Here is a 17,133-nt window from a genome sequence, read left to right on the forward strand (position 1 = left end):
TGTGCGTTGGCATTCTTTGTGGGTTGAGGTTACTGTCAAAGCCTTTAAGGTAGGAAACTATCTAAGAACTAATGCCTTTTGAAAGATGTATACTATGGATCATTTTTGTAAACAGAAAAGAGCCCAAGTTTGTTAACATAATTTTTATGAACTATTGAAATTGTATGTGGCACTACAAAATATGTGTTGAAGAAAGCTAATTTAGGAATGAAACATTTTTAAACAAATAATTTAAAAACAAATCCATTTTTCATGTAGCCATAGCTTTTCATGACTGGATAGATAGATATTTTTTTACCTTGTTTTTAAAAGTACTTTTTTATTTTTATATAAAATGATATTTATTAATGAGAATAAATGAATTGATAAATCATCACTGGCAAAGGTGCTAGAAATCATAAAAATTACACAATTGAAATGTATAGCATCAAAACAAGGTATGTATCTAATAATTACTTTTATGAGTGTTCAAATATTTTATCCTTATAAAATAAATATTGATATCGACACTACAATTTTTCATTTCCCTAAATGTTGTTAAAGCATGTTTTCCTTAAAGCTATATTTTACAACCACCAAACAATGTTAATTATAATAATACTTTGCGCCTTCTGCATTACTGATTTATCTCATTACTTAATGAATTGCTACCCCTAAACTAGGATGTTGTCCCACTTTAATAATTTGGATGATTTTGATTATGTGACTGTTTTCATATTATTCACTTAATAAAAAATCCTTAAAGCGAGTCAACATCTAACCTTGCATTTATTCTTCATACTGGAGGAATAACTTTCTTTGCAACATTGTTTCCTAATCTATCAATACTCTTCCCAAGTATCTCAAGTGTTAAATGTTTCATATTTTAAAATACTCTTTTTATGAAAAGAATCCAAAACTTCCACTAACTGTGACTTTTTTCATATTCCTCTTTCTAATACTTTTAATGTGCTGTCACATAATTTCCTTGGTGCTTAATTCTGTCTTCTTTATCCAATAAGAAACTAACATGTATTACAGATATATACATTGATAACTCACACAATCATACAAAGTTTTCCAACAAATCAGTCTATCATCTCTCATTAATGATGACTGCTTGACAGTTTTTAACTGCTGTAGATATTTATTTACCTAGTCCTGTTATTCATAGATTTATAGATAAAATTCACACTGGAGATTACTTGCATAAAAATCAAGACACCAAAAAAAGAAAACTAAATTTTCTGCACCTATAAATATTTCTATGTATATGTCTAAATACTGTGCGTACATATATGGAGTATTGAAATAATTTCATTAGCAAAGCTATCAGTTTTAGAAGACAAAAGATTTTAATCAACACAACTGCCTTTAAATAATTATTTTTAACTGTTCAGTTTTTATTGAACTTGTTACAAAATGAAGTTTAGTCAAAAAGACCAAAGCCCATGTCATCATCAGACTCCTCAGATTCTTCTCTCTTGGCTTCTACCTTCTTCTCCTCACCGAGGCAGCAGTGGTGGGGAGGGGAGGGCCTCCTCTAGGGGCAGCACCAGCTGAGGGAGCAGGGTCACTAGTCCCTACACTGCAGATGAACACATCAATTTGACACTGACCAGGGCCTTTGCACACAAGCCAGTCCAAAAAGGCTGGACATTGACACCAGCCACTTTAATAAGGGCATTGATCTTGTCCTTCATGACGGTCACTTCACAGTCCTGCAGGATAAGGTCAGAGTGGATGCAGGTGAGCTCAGAGATAGAGGCCATGATGTAAAGCAGTTAAATTTATTTGCTTTAGATGAAAACACATTTGTAACTATGGTGGGGATGGAATAGCCCATGTCCATTTGTGTTTGTTATATTGATGTACTGCATTTTTGTCGTTCTGGATCAGACACACATACTCTTCTTAAGTTTTTTGTTAATTAAGGCCCACTTTGTGAATATCATTTGCAGTTTCCTGGTTTGATGTAATATTTTCATAGTTAAATTGTCACTACCAAGAACTACTATAATGAAAGTAACTTAAGTAATCAAAATACTAAAGCAAGTGTGGAATACTATGAAAAAGCCTCGTTTCCAGGGTTCTTGTGTTCTTATAACTCAAGAGAGTCATTTATTTGACAATTTCCAGCTACCCTAGGAATTATAGTTTTATGGGCACTGATGAGAAAGCGCTATGAGAAATCAGTTTCTCTATATACTTAAAGCCAGTAGCTTGCCAGGTATGGGAGCAGTTGGTTAAGACAAGAAGTCAAAAATTAATTTTATCGAATAAATTGAGAAGGCATCAGCTCTTTCCATGTTTCATCATTTCCCATGGAATACATTCATTATCGTACAGATTTATTAGCACAGATGAAGGGAATGACTCACTCTGAGTCACCAACCGAAAGCTTCCTGAGATTTGATTAACCGGGGATTTGAGCACCATGTCCAGTGTCATTAAGCAGCTTTCCAAATGAACCCTTACAGATAAAGACTCTGTAATTACTAGGATGGTTAATTTTATATGTTGACTATGTAAAGGGATGTGCAGGTAGCTGGTAAAGCCTTATTTCTGGGCCTGCCTGTGAGTATGTTTTAGGAAGATGTTGGTGTCTGACTCAGTAGACTGCATAAAGATGACTGCCAAAATCAGTATTAGTGGGCTTCTTCCAATCTGATGAGTGTCTAAATAGAACAAAAACTGCAAAAAGGGTGACTTTGCTGTAGTCTAAAAAATATGTCAATCTTCTCATGGCCTCATGCTAAGTGCTTTTGATTCTCAAGCCTTAAAACTCACCCTGGGGTTATATATATACCTCATTCACTTGTTCCCGGATCTTTGGGCCCAAAGTAGAGCTGGCTTTTGTGCTTCTGTACTTTGTAGATAACATACTGGAAGTTTTCTCAGCTTTCATGATCATGTGAGTAACCCTTCTTAGTTAGTCTCTTTCTGTGTATAGCTTCATCACCACCTGATTGTATTTTCCTCAAGAATCTTGACTAATAAAATTACCTATGATCAGGTCAAAATGATTTGCATGATTTTCACCAGGAGGTGAATTCCTCACTATAAAAGAGAGAGTTTTTGAAATAATCCCCCTTAGTGCTGTATACATGTGGCTAAACAAGTTTTGAGATAAGCATGTCATTTGTCTCTATATGTTTTTAACTTCAATACACATTCTAAACTGTAACTTCAGCTCAAAACGTTCTTACTAATCTTAAAACTTCATTCACAACTGGTTATTTTACTGGCCATATATAATTGGCACTTCAAAGTTAACATCCTTACATTTTTCTGTTTGTCTCCCACACTAAAGAAATGTGAAGTCTATAAATTCAGGGATCATTTCCTCCACATTTAGCAAACTTTTGGCTCTTCAGGAATTTAATAGATCTTTAATGAAAGAAAACAGAAGGGAAACTATAAGATTGTCAAGTGGAGAATTTCTCAATTGCAGCCCAGCATCAAAGTGGAGTGTTCTTAAATTCAATTTCAAGTTGAGTTGGTCTAAAATGTATGGTCTCTCTAAAAGCTAAAAAATAGCATTTCATTAATCTCCTCCTACACTGATTTTTAACTAAGGTTTGAATAGTATTACCAGGGCTACTTATTGAACTGTGTATTATGCCAGGTGAAACACAAGATTCTTTACTGCTTCCTGTAGCTTCCTGCTCTGTGTCCTTTAGGTCTCAATTTAACAACTACTACCTCAAGTTCTCCTTTCACGCGATTTAAGTAACTCTTTGGTATTGCATTTTCTAACAGAAGCAGGTTTCTTGTATTGCACTTTTGCAGTTATATAAATTTAAGTATATCTATCTCAAAGTAGATTTCCAAAATTTGGACTCCTATTCTTTGGCTCATAACTTATCATATGCTCACAAAGAAATACTTGAAGACAAGAGTAAATTATTATTAAAAGATGTCACAACCAGTAGCATTCCTTGATTTTCTGTGTCATAAATATATCCCAATATCCTTATGTATATTTGTGTTCTTATATGACTATGTATTCCAAAATTATCTGATGTTTTGCTTTAATCACTCTTTGAAATCTTTATTCTTACACAACATCAAACTGAGTGTCATTTGACCTTGGAGATGTTATGCAGATAAAGCAATCATAAGTGCTGAGTTCTAGGTACATTTATGTTTTCATTCACAATTTTAGCTTTCTTTGCATTTGTAGTATAGTAGCTGTCCTTTACTACAGAGAAAGTACTTTACGAAAAGGTACCTTTGGCATCTCTTTCTATTGTGTTCCATGTAAAGCTATCTGTAGCCTTCTCCACTGATTAATCGACAACACTCCTTTTAGTAGATTCATATATATATATATATATATATATATATATATATATACACACACACACACACACACATTCACACTGTAAAAATATGCTTATGGGGACTGGTAACTTATGGAGACATCGGTCTATTTTTCAGTGTTTTAAAAAATAAATTCAACCTCCTAAACATAAAATAAAATTCATTTGTGTGTTTTAGCACTTTTAAAAGTGTTGTCCCTCTTGATTAGTAAGTAAAGACATTAGTTATGTATGTTTTCTTATCACCAATGTCTAATGCAATCCTGACTATATAGTAGTCTAAATAGATATTAAGCAGAATTCATAAAAGTATGAGTGAATAAATGAATTGAACACTTTCAATTTTAAATGTATGAGTTTTCATTAAAATTAATAAACATGAGTGACTGTGAGCCAATTTCAAGAAAAATATGAAATTATTGTGACTAATAATTTTAAAGAATAACATCAGTTTTATGAGGAAATAAATTGCCGGCAGTTAGTTTAACTTAATTTATTTTTTAAAAATAATTAACCAATTGAAGGCATTCTGTGTTGACTGGTATTATGGGAACCTGAGGAAGAGTATGCCCTGAAACAGTTTAACATGGAGCACAAGGTCATGTGTTCAATCTCTGTCCCCCCCCCAAAAAAAAAGATGAACATATTTAATTCTTGATAATTTACTATATGTCATTGCTAGAACTGTGATCTTTAGAAGGATGCTTTAAAAAGCATAGATACTTTTTACCACACTGCCAGCTGTTAAGGTATTAAGCAATTTGTAGTGCTGGCCCTTCATTGATTTAACACTCATGGTTACTTCTAGGAATACTTATAAGTTCCTCCTCTACGTGATCTGACATTGATCTGTGCTATAATACTGAGGTGTTCTGATAACTTTTTGTTTGTTTGTTTGATCTCATTACAATCTGTTTATACATTGAGAATCAATTTAATTGAACATGCCCTCTCCTGTGTGATTTTTTTTTGAAAAGACTCATAAAAATGAAAGATAAATCTTTTTTTTTTTTTTGCAAACAACAAATGTAATTCTGCTTCCTAAAGTCATTATGTTATTTTATATTATTTACTGAAAAAAGTAATTTGGCAAGTCTCTTCAGGTAATAGTGCTTTGTTTTGCATTGCTCTTTTTAGCATCCTTGTAGAGACACAGGATTGACATAGTGATCTTATGTAAAAATCAACAACTTATTTATAGTTATAATTTGTTTTCCAATTTGTCAAGAGAGAGCAGTAGAATAAAATTGCTACAAATGCTTAGCATTGTTCTCAGTTCATTTGTGTGATGTATTATTCAAGAATCCTTTAGACTGCCTAATTTCTCTGACCACCTGCATTCTGCTTTGTATATTCTCTCTCTACCTCTAATAAAACTTGTCAAGTTTCTTTAAAAATTTATCTTTGAAGAAACAATATATTTTCAAATATATATATATATATATATATATATATATATATATATAAATGTTTCTTATTTTTAAAAATAATTGAATTAAACATTACTATAAATCATAATGAGATAACTGATAAGGCCAGCATAATACTCATAATTTTAAATTTATAAAATTTCTCACTATATGCATAGTTTTCAATCATTTTGTAAGACTATTTTCTATTCCATTTAGTTTAATGTTTGCAATGTCTCATTATAATGAGATAACACACATGTATATATGTAAAGGTAAGGTCATATTGCAGATATATTACTGATATTTAGCTAAAGATATGGAATGTTAATGAAAACATTGAAACTGAGCAAAAAGAGCTGTAGTATTGATGACCCATACCTTCCTAGAATTCAGTATGAAGATACATTTTTTGCCAATGACACTGAACAAGGAAGCTGGGCAGCTCAAAGTTGCATATGGACCATCCGGTAGTCACCCAATTTTCATTATTATTTAGAAATTTTATATACAACGAAACTTTGTGTCCTGAGTTTTAAGAAGACATGTTCAATCAGTGATCAAGAAATAATTTCTTTGGCTCTTGGTTTTTCAGTGTTCAGCAAAGCCCATTTTCTGGTAAAATTCTGCAAAAAGTATTTTTTTCATGTTACTTCACACACTTCATAATTTGCCTGTTCAGTGTCAGAATATAGTAATTGTGGGAGCTACTAGTGTTAATAGCTTACTATAATTTAAAATCTGATGGTTTTTCATTATAAATGTTATTAACAGTTATCATCACAACTATGGTCTGGTTCATATCAAACTAATAAAGGAGGGCTGGGGATTTAGCTCAGCAGCATAAGCACCTGCCTTGCAAGCAGGTGGTCGTGAGTTTGATCCCTGGTACCAATAAAAAGAAAGAAAAAAAACCCTAATAATGGAACAAAACTATATGAAATGAAGAAATGTCATATTTCAATATTCCAAAATTTACACTCTGTACCTGAACATGATGTCACTTTTTCTTATCATTTATATAGTGCTAGACATATGCATTTTGGCTTTTCTGAATATATCACAATAAAGCTTTATGATTTTCCACCAAAAAGAATTGCACATTTTAGCAAGATTTGTGTCTAGATATTTTTTTATGATTTTGGAATGTACATTTTTAAATTATTTTTTATTTAAATTCAATTGATATACTATAGATTTTATACAATTAAATTAGAAATCTCTTACCTTTGCTTTTTAAAATAGGCTCCAAAAATAATATATGCTATAGTAGCATTCTGTTTTCATTCTGGTTTTTCAGAATTTTTTTTAACCAGTAAGAACAGTGTTTGTGAATTTAAGTTTATACTTTCCAAAATAAGATAGATATTTTCAATTCCTATTTGATTTAATTTTTCCTTATCAGTTTTGTACATTTTCATATATCCATTGAAAGTCTCAAAATAGTATTATAAGTTATTTTCATAAATTGATTTTGTGTGTCTTTATAGCATTATATTCCAAGCAAGTAATCCAATTTGTATTTTATTATGTGTTATATATTTGTATCATATTGGCAATATTTTTTAGGATTTTTGCATGTTTATTATGTATATGTGTATATATGTATATACAAATGTGTGTGTGTGTGTGTAATTTTTCCCTCTGTAGATCTATTAGACAGAAGCGACAGCAGAAGGGAGTGGAGGATAAGGGAGGGAAGCTTCATCTACTTTTACTGCAATTCCCCCTTGCTAAATCTACTGTGGACTTCACATAGGAAGAATCTAGGTAGTGTGCTTCCTATGAGAATCTAATATCTGTTGATCTGAGGTGGAGCTGAGGAAGTGATACTAGTATTGGAGAGTGGCTGCAATTACAGATTAGTATCAGTAGAGATGTTTTCATAGAGATCTTAATAAATCGATTACCTGCAGGGTTATATCAAAACCCTATCAGTGAGTGGCACATTACAAGCTCCATCTGGTGCCAGGTGACAAGTGAGTTAACAAACTGCAATTGTACAGCTGCTTTTGGCAGCAGGCTTTATATTAATAATTGAAATTTATTTTACTTTTCATATATCTCATCCATTGTTTTTTTCTACTTCTACCCAAGTAGAAGTATCTTCATATCTTTGTTGCAGTGTTGACAAACCTATAAAGTAACTCTACCCAATATGAGTAAATGAAATGAAACAAAACAAAGCAAAACAAGAAAACAATCACCATTGAGAAGCTTTTATTGTGAGGGAAAGACCAAATGATACTGCAGAAAAAGAATTGGATTTAAAAAATATATGAAGATTCCTCCCTAAACTGTCAGTTTATTACATCAGGTAATTCAAATTCCCCAAACCTGCTTTATATAATACATGTTGAATAGCTTTCAACAAAGCCTCAAAATCTTCAAAACTGATTTGCCACATGGATAACAAATACCTTGGATTAAAATTCAAGCCACTGGTAATATTCAAAAGTAAAACAACATGAACATCAAGAACAAAAGCAATTATTGAAGGCTATCTTTTATCAAATGTGTCTGTACTGATATTATCATTCTTATAGAATAAACACATTGCAAAAGCAAATAAGCTGTTCATTACTGGTGAAGAGTTGATCCTGCTTGTTTAAGAGAGACATTAGTTCATGTGGTGGCACTAGTTTCTGTTAGCTAGCACATTAACTAGATGAAGTGATGAACCAGTAGAGGATATTGAGGCAAAATCATTAAGATAAGTGAGTCGTTGTGATATGTGACTCAGGTGAATGAGCAATGCTTAGTTTTGTGTAGTATTTAGAAGTGGTCAAAATAATGGAGAAAAAATGTTTGAAGCCAGTAATATCACTTTTGTGCAACTAGTTTGTATTCATTGTATATATTTCTTTGTCTTCATTTTGTTACTTTGTCAATTGTATAACTTTTTATGCATTTGTAGATAAGTTCATCTGCTAGTGTCATTGTTTGCTGTGGCTTGTGTTAGCCAATGCAAGTAGACCTGGACTGAAAAGTCAACAATAACAACAATAAACACACACACACACACACACACACACACACACACACACACACACACCACAGAGAAAAGAAAGCCCACCATGATTATTCATATTGTTGACTTCAGTCTTACAGTTATTGTATGCTTCTTTTTCATTCTTTTGCCATTCTTTTTTTTCTAACTTTTCACTCTCAGAATAACTCAATTTTTCCTTTTATGTTTTTAGTTGGAAGTATTTATGTATACAGTGGACCCTTGACTTACAAACGAAAATCATTCCTGAGAGTTGGTAACAATTCAACTTGTCAGCTGAAGGCTAAGTTCTTCTACACAGCTTTCAAAGCCTCTCTCCAGTATACAGGAAGATCTCTGTGTTTTTAGAGAGACATTGGACCAGGATCTCTTAGTTCCATACAGGAAAAGATGTTCGATGTTACTTCCATAATTCCAGAGGGAGAACCAGCAGTGTCTCCTGAGATCCATGCCATGTTGGAATTTAGGACCTGGGAAGCCAAGCAAGCACCTCCCCTCCCTGGTAAGTGGTGGAGATGTGAATGACTGGAGCCCTTCCAGGGGGAGAACCAGCAGTGTCTCCTGAGATCCATGCCATGTTGGAACTGAGGATGCTGTGAAAACAAATGACCATCCTGCCTCCCTGCTAAGCAATAGTGAACCTACTGCTACATGGTCTAGAGCCAAATATCCCACTTCTCCTATCCCCCCCGCCCATCCATTAGCAAATGGGAACCAGAAATCTGAGCATCTCCTGGGAGGCTGATCATAGCAAATAAGGGGGACTTCCTTCTACCATCTCTTTGAAGGCAAATATTTTTATTACTGTTTTGCTCTTTTCTGATTAATGGTACTGCTCTATTGAATATTCTGTTTTGATAAGTTCTATAGTGATCTATATTTCATCTCATTTTGATATAAGTAATTGAAAGAACAACTATTATAAAGATAACAAAATACACTGTGATACCTATTACTGATATCCCGGTAACCTGCTGTGAAGTTCTGTACCAATTTCACTGTACAATCTTAGTTGGCTTTATTCTGAATTGTTCTGCTGTATACTTTCAAAATAAAATTAAAAAAAAAAAGAATTAAATCTGTGCCTGAAATCGTTTGTAAGAAAAAGTGGCCGGCACTTGGTTCATAACCCAAGATCTTGGTCATAATTTAAAACTAAAATTCAGTCATAACCCCAGTTCATATGCCAGGCTGGTTGTAACTCAATGGCCCACTGTTAATATGGGAAGGACTACAGAAGCTTCACTTTACAAGCTTAGATACAAAGTACATTTTAAAAGTACTCAGTTTTAAGTATCTAAGAATCACATCTGATTTTTCTTTGTAGGGGATACTATAAATAGGTGTTTGAATTTATAATAATATAAATATTCTTTATGCTCTTCTTATGAAGTTCTAAGTATTATGACATTGAAAATTCAAAATTGTATTCTTTAAAATGACTTTTTCATTTTCTGTTGATTCTGATTCTATATGCTCTGTGTATTCATTCTATAAAATTTAAACTGATTTGCTTTATGTAACAATTTTTTGTAATTAATCTATTTTTGGATGAGAAAAATTGATACTCTCTAAATATCATAGACATAGAATTCCCTGTCTATCCACACATTAGGTTAAATTATTTAAATATTCTTGAAATTTAAATCTTCTGTAGCTTTGCTAGAGTTATAAACAACAGTATTTTTGATGTTTAAAAGATCTATGCTAAAAATATCTTATAGGTGGTCATTTGTCATGTTTTCTTAGTAGATCACTCAGTTTTTCTTCATGTACCTTTGATGCATGCATGTTTACAACTAAAAAGTTCTGTTTATGGAATTAATATGCTATCATTTTCATATTATTCCTAAAGATGTTTATTTCTTAGATGAAATTCACTTATTTATGATTGATTTAGCTGTACAAATTTACTTTGTTTGGATTTCATAAGTAGTTTTTTTTTTTTTTACATTTTCCTTTTAGTCTTATTTTGCATTACCTTAGTGTCTTCAAAGAAAATGTTACTGGATAATTTTGAGTCAATTTGTCAATCCCTGGTTTGTAAACAAAACACATTTTATTTGTCAAATTATTAAAATATTTAGAGTTGTTTTAATGAGTTATTTTTTATTTCATTCTTCACAATTTAGATATAAATTTTCACCAGGATGATTTTATATTTACAAATACTTGTAAAAGTACTAGTTTTTTCATTTTCTTAGGACTGCTTTCTGAAATATTGTCCCAGTACTCAGTTTTCTCAATTTTTTTACAGTACTTTATTATCTTGGTGACAAATAAGTTAATACTATAAAATCATTTAGATTTCTAATTTTGAACAGATTATCTCTTTTGTATCTTATTTCCTTATTTCTCTTGCAAAACTCAACCTAGGATTCCTCAAAATATTTAATTTCCCTACATCCCTTTTCACTAAATATTTCTTTGTCATTCTTTATATCTGATGGCCTTCATGACTTGAGGAATACTTACCAATTTTTGAGAAATTACCTCAAATTGTTTTAAATTGTTTGTTGAAGATCTCATTTTACACTTCCAATTTAGGGCTACACCAAAGGTATCTAACTGTCTATGTGTCTATTGATGTAAATCTTTTACCCTAAATATATACTATTTTAAATATATTACAATATATTAAATATATTAAATATTAAATATATTACAATATATTAAAATATACTAAATATATTTTAAATATATTACAATAAATTATATTAATATAAAATAAAATAAAATATATTTAATAAATATAACTCAAGTAACATGTTTGCCATAGGGAAATGAAGGGTTAAAACTTTTCCTATATCAAGTTAGCTATTTTGGTTATAGTAAAACATTTCAAACAATAGATCAATTACTCTTATTTTTTATATTGAATGCCACTTACCATAAATTATCTTTAGAATAAGACAGTTTTTCCTAGAAATTGAAACTAAAGTTTTCTGGATACTTTATAAGTTCATTTTAAATTTGTGAAAACAGTGTTATCAAATAGAATCACCTGCTCATCTTATGCAGGATACAGATAAGAAGGCATCCAAAAAGTGAGAAATTTCCCCTGATTCTTATGCGGGGTAGTTTTTAGAATTATAACTAACCGCAGGCATACCAGATCTTGAATTCATGCTCAGAGCTGCAGGCACAAACCGTTCTTTCATAAGGTACAAGTAATTTGGGTCATTGATTAGCAAATGCTGTTTATTAAGTATCAATAGTGTGACCAGCATTTTTGTGTTTAATCTGAATGAGCATGAATAAACGAACAAGGCAAAATGCTACATCATACAAAAATAAATGTCATGGGACCAGTTATTTAGCTTCCCAGTGTAAGCGCCTGCTTGGTAAGCACTAGATTGTGAGTTCTATCCCTGGAACTAAAATAAATAACATTTAAAAATATTAATAATATAAAATGTCATGCACTCATTAGGGCCAAAAGAATAGTTTAAGATCATAGTGCTTGCCTGGCAAGCGCAAGGTCCTGAGTTCGATTGCTAGTAAAAAAAAAAAAAAAAAAAAAAAAAAAAAAAAAAAAAAAAAAAAAAAGAAAAGTTATGCACTCATAATGATAGGAAAGAGTGGTGTGTACATGATACTACATGCTTTTGTTGAAAATGCTCTTGTAAAAAGAAAAAAAAAGAAAAAAAAAAAAAGAAAATGCTCTTGTAGTTTCTGATCAGACACAGTATTCCTATCAGGCCAGTTTCTGTGCCACTGCAGTGATTAGAATTCTGCAGAGAAACTGGCAGCATAGCATAGGGAGGAAGTAGACAAACGGGAGCCAAATGCTTTCTGTTTAAATCCCAGTCTGACACATAATAAGCAGGCAATTTGGAATGATGTTCTGTAACCTCTGCAGTGGCCCAGGATCTTTATTAATAAGAAGAGAAAACAGTTTCTCTTATGGCTGTTCTGAGAATTGCTCAGCTAAAATAGACAAATTTTCCGGAACAATATTTGATTCACAACAAGCATCAAATAATACTAACATGCATATGAATTTATTATTGCTATGTTATATATATATATATATATATATATATATATATATATATATATATGATGGAAGAGACTAGGAAATGTTAGATACAGAAAAAATCATGTTTCATAAATAACATCAACCACGGTTTTGAAAACCTTCCATTGTCAATTTTTTAAAGAAAGTGTATATTAAGGAATCTTCCCAATCTTGTGTATATTGTAATGTTTTATCTTAGTGAATAATGTGTATCTTTGTTTAAATGTCCTTTTTTTATAGTTTAATTTATTCCCATGGCCATGATTCATTTAAATAGAGTTGAGATTGGAACTGCAGGTTATTTAAAATTAGTCTTTCATAATTCAGATTTAAAAGAGTCTTGAAGTTTTAAAGATGTCAAGTAGTTATTTAAATATAACACTAAAAAGTCTGAGTTCTACAGATTAATTTTATCCCTGAATGGAAAATAAGTGGGATTATCACCCTCAGATTCAGGTTCTTGTAAATAAATTTTAGAGCAACAGAAAATGTTTTGCCTAGTAAATTAATGAAGTATATAGACACATGAGAGAATTTTTAAATTAAAACAAAGATAGTCATTGTGAGATATTTATATGCTATTTTTTATTTCTATATTTGAAGTTTGTCTCCAAACCAGTCCTTTAAACCAGTATGATTTCCTATTCCACAAATAACTTATGTCTGACATTATAATAATTGGATTTTTATGTTACTGATTTTGCTTTGATTTGAAAAATTTTTTCATAGTTATAGGTACTGTCTGATTTTGATTCAAGTATTTCATGTATATTAATTCCCTAATTTGGATGAAATTGTTGTTGACCTGCTTGAAAAACTGATTTTGACTTCTGATTCTCCTGTTTGGCCATGATTAATTACTTGAACTAATTCTGCTGATTAGATCTCCTAATTATGTAGAATGAATGAAGCTTGACTTTATAATGTAATAAAATATATTAAAAATTAAACTATTTTTATTAATTTTATAACACAAAATGACACTGAGTACAGTTTTAGAAGTTTTAGATTAAGGCAAACTAGGGACAATTTGTTCCAGTTATACAAACATCAGAGGGTCCATTTAAAATATATTAAAACATAAATAAAATTGAAATTATTCTTTGAATTTTAAATAGAAAAAACTTCCCCATATGTAACAGAGACACTACTATCATTTATCATAAACGGAACTGTATAATTATTTGCAATTTTCTTGTTTTTAAATTAATTTTGGACTTTAAGTGTGCGTCTATTTTAGAGATGCATGATATATGTTAGAATAAATATTATTTTGATATAAAATAATAACTAAAGTTAAATGAAATTATGCCAGGTTTATGTGAAATATAAAATTATTTGCCTCAAAACTTTGAAAATATCAAAAGTATTAAGTAATTAAAATCATTAGATCTGAAGTCTCCTAGTGCTCAAGCATCTAATCATTACATATATAAAGTGAATTGTTGATTCATTTTTCAGTTTTTGTTCAATTGAACATTGAGTAATAAAAGCACATTATTAAATAAACAATGAGAAGAAAATAAGATGAAAAACCAAAATGCTGATTTTGTTTTATTGTAAAAACACATATTTTAATAAATTGATATTAAACTGCTAGCTTTATGTCCCATTATTAAAATCTACTCTAGTATCCAGTTCTTCAGCAATCTTATCCTCATACCGAGGATACATATACTTACCACAATTTATATTCATTTCCTAAGCTTGCAATGCATACCATTAGAATCCCTACTTTCTAAAATTTTATTCAGCATTTTAAGTTTCTCACATTCATTTTAGGAGAAAAATTTTGTAATGAAAAGGCTTCCTGAATATTTAGTTTTATTAATGTGAACTACACCCACTTGAAATAGAAATAGTATATAAGCAGCAGCAAAATTACTTTAAAGCATTATGCAATGAATAAAAAAAGGAAGGAGATTACTCAATTTTCTTAAGCAGAAATTTACCGGAAAATATAGCCATAGAACTTTTCCTTATAGCAGTCCTTGGGTCTGTTTGCAAGGTAATTATCAGCAACTTACGTTCATCTCAGTGTAGGTGGAGGGCTCACACTACGCAACATGGGAAGTAAAGACATCTTACACATCCAGAAATGTGTAGAATGTAGTCCAGGTTAAGATGGACTCATAAACGGAGTTGTTAGCCAAGGAAGAGGATATATCATTTATAACTCTGGATGGAAAAAATACACAAGATGAAAAACACTGTAATACTCAGAAATAGAAATAACCTTGTGAAGGACTTACTATAAAGCTGTTCCCAGCTAACAATCATTGTGAAGTGCCATGGGAAAATTAATATAAAATGAGTATTAGAGCTAAGGTTTTAGTCAAAAAATGAAACCACCAAGTTTGCTAACACATACACACACACACACACACACACACACACACACACACACACCCCAGAGTTTCCTGTAGTGATGTCAAAATAAAACATTAAGATATTTTTCTAAAATTATCTTTCTAAACATATTTTAAGTATCTAGACAGATTATTAACTGTTTAGCTACTAGATTAAGTATAATCAAATTGATAAAATGTTTAAATCTATAAAAAGAGCAAAATTCAAATTAACAACATATTTGAAAATAGTATATAATTATCAAAATAAAATGCATAATTGTAAAAATTGATACCTCCAGCAGAATATCAGAATGAATGAAAAAAACATGTGTGAATTGAAGGAAATATCTGAGGAAATTTTACAAGAATGGCAAACACAGTGATGAAATGCTGAGGCTATTAGGAAATTAAGGACAATTATTATTAAGATGCGGAAAAATCAACACCTATTTACTAAAAGGCCCAAAATGATATTAAATTTAACTAAGAAATTTCCTTTCACTTTGGAAAATATTGTCCCTAGTTTTTTTTTAACAAATAAAAGTAAAGTATTTGAAATATTTTGTTTATATAATTTCATTACAGATTTACAATTCAAATGTCAAATTATTTATACCTCACTGGTAAATATTTAAAGAGAAATTTATCTTTGTCAAAAATATGTCTCTTTTCTCTTCCATAATAACTGCATAATCAATATTGACTTAAATATATTAAGTAAAAGTGTTCTCTCTTCTATAGCCTTTTATCAAATGTCTTCTAAAGCTCAAGCACAGTATAGCAAATGTTGAACACAAAAAAGGAACAGTAGCCTACTCAGCCTATCAAATGGAAAAACAACTAGATTTAAATTTAGTTGATTTTAAAATCTTCACTCATATACAAAAATTACTGTTAGTGTTGACATGTCTGACGCAGTGATTGGTCCTCAAACACTGATAGATTCACTGTACAGGGTTTTGACTTTCTGAGCCACAGGCTTGGCCTTTAAACCCTTTCAGTTTTGACTTTCAATACAGTCAAGTTCAAACATTTATACTGGAACAATGGTGGTACAATATTAGATGTTCAAATTTTCCTCATGCATTAAGTATGCATGTTAATGTTAACCACAGTCAGGTGTTCAAAATCTGAAAGTTGTTAAATGAGGACAGAGACTGAAAACTAGAACTTAATAACCATAAGCCTTCATGCTAGACCTGACTGAGGTGGAATTCATCACAAAAAGGCCCTCAGGATTGAATGCATCCGTTGAGTCAAAAAACGGTTTGAAAATAACTTCCAGTAGAAAATTTCCTATAGCCAACTCACCAAAGTACTCTCAGATTGTAAAGGTTCAAAGGAACTGCAGTGTTGAGAAGGCATGTAGAATGTTTAATCACCACATATTCCGGAAGATTTATTAATGAATCAACAGATAATTTATATACAAAGTGGTTTTAGGTTTTTCACTTGTGTCGATTTTTTTTTATCAAAACTTGCAGAAAATAAAAATTAAATTTTAAAAAAATGCAATTTCTGTTTGACGAACTATCAAAAACTTAGTAGTATGATTGTCTATCTTGCACACTTATACATACAGTTATATGTGTGTGCCGACAAGTTGTTCTTTCCTTTCGAGCACTTTTTTCCCTTTCATTATTATAATATTTATTATACTTCTAAGATAAAAATGTATAAATCAACTAGAGATTATTTCTTCATGTTATTTTTTGGAAATTCTCTCACTTTTGATTGTTAATTTTTTATGCTTTCATTTTATAACTTGAACAACTACTTCTAAAATAACAATATGTAATATATCAACTAGAAAAAAAAAGATGCGATTTAAAAGCATCAAGGAAATACTTCGTGCAAAATGGAGTAATTAATATTCTCCCTTTGGTTAAATTTATTTCTGCAGTGAAATATTTTTATCTTACTTGTTAACAACTATGCATTTTTTAAAAGAATGAAGTTATTTATAATTAGCTGTTTCCTTCCATTTTGCTCCCCTGTAGTTCCTTTTGAACACTTGGGTCCTATTTAGTGATCTGTT

The 17,133-nt window shown here is 30.8% G+C and overlaps 1 pseudogene; it reads right to left on the bottom strand.

Annotated features, from left to right (window-relative positions):
• Positions 1-1,408: 1,408 nt before the first annotated feature.
• On the bottom strand, positions 1,409-1,751 carry LOC100716473 (large ribosomal subunit protein P1-like; annotated as a pseudogene).
• Between the last annotated feature and the right edge of the window lie 15,382 nt (positions 1,752-17,133).

The sequence above is a fragment of the Cavia porcellus genome, unplaced genomic scaffold, assembly GCF_034190915.1.
Source record: "Cavia porcellus strain 051 isolate PalLab524CR breed Dunkin Hartley unplaced genomic scaffold, mCavPor4.1 scaffold_29, whole genome shotgun sequence".
Classification (NCBI taxonomy): Eukaryota; Metazoa; Chordata; class Mammalia; order Rodentia; family Caviidae; genus Cavia; species Cavia porcellus.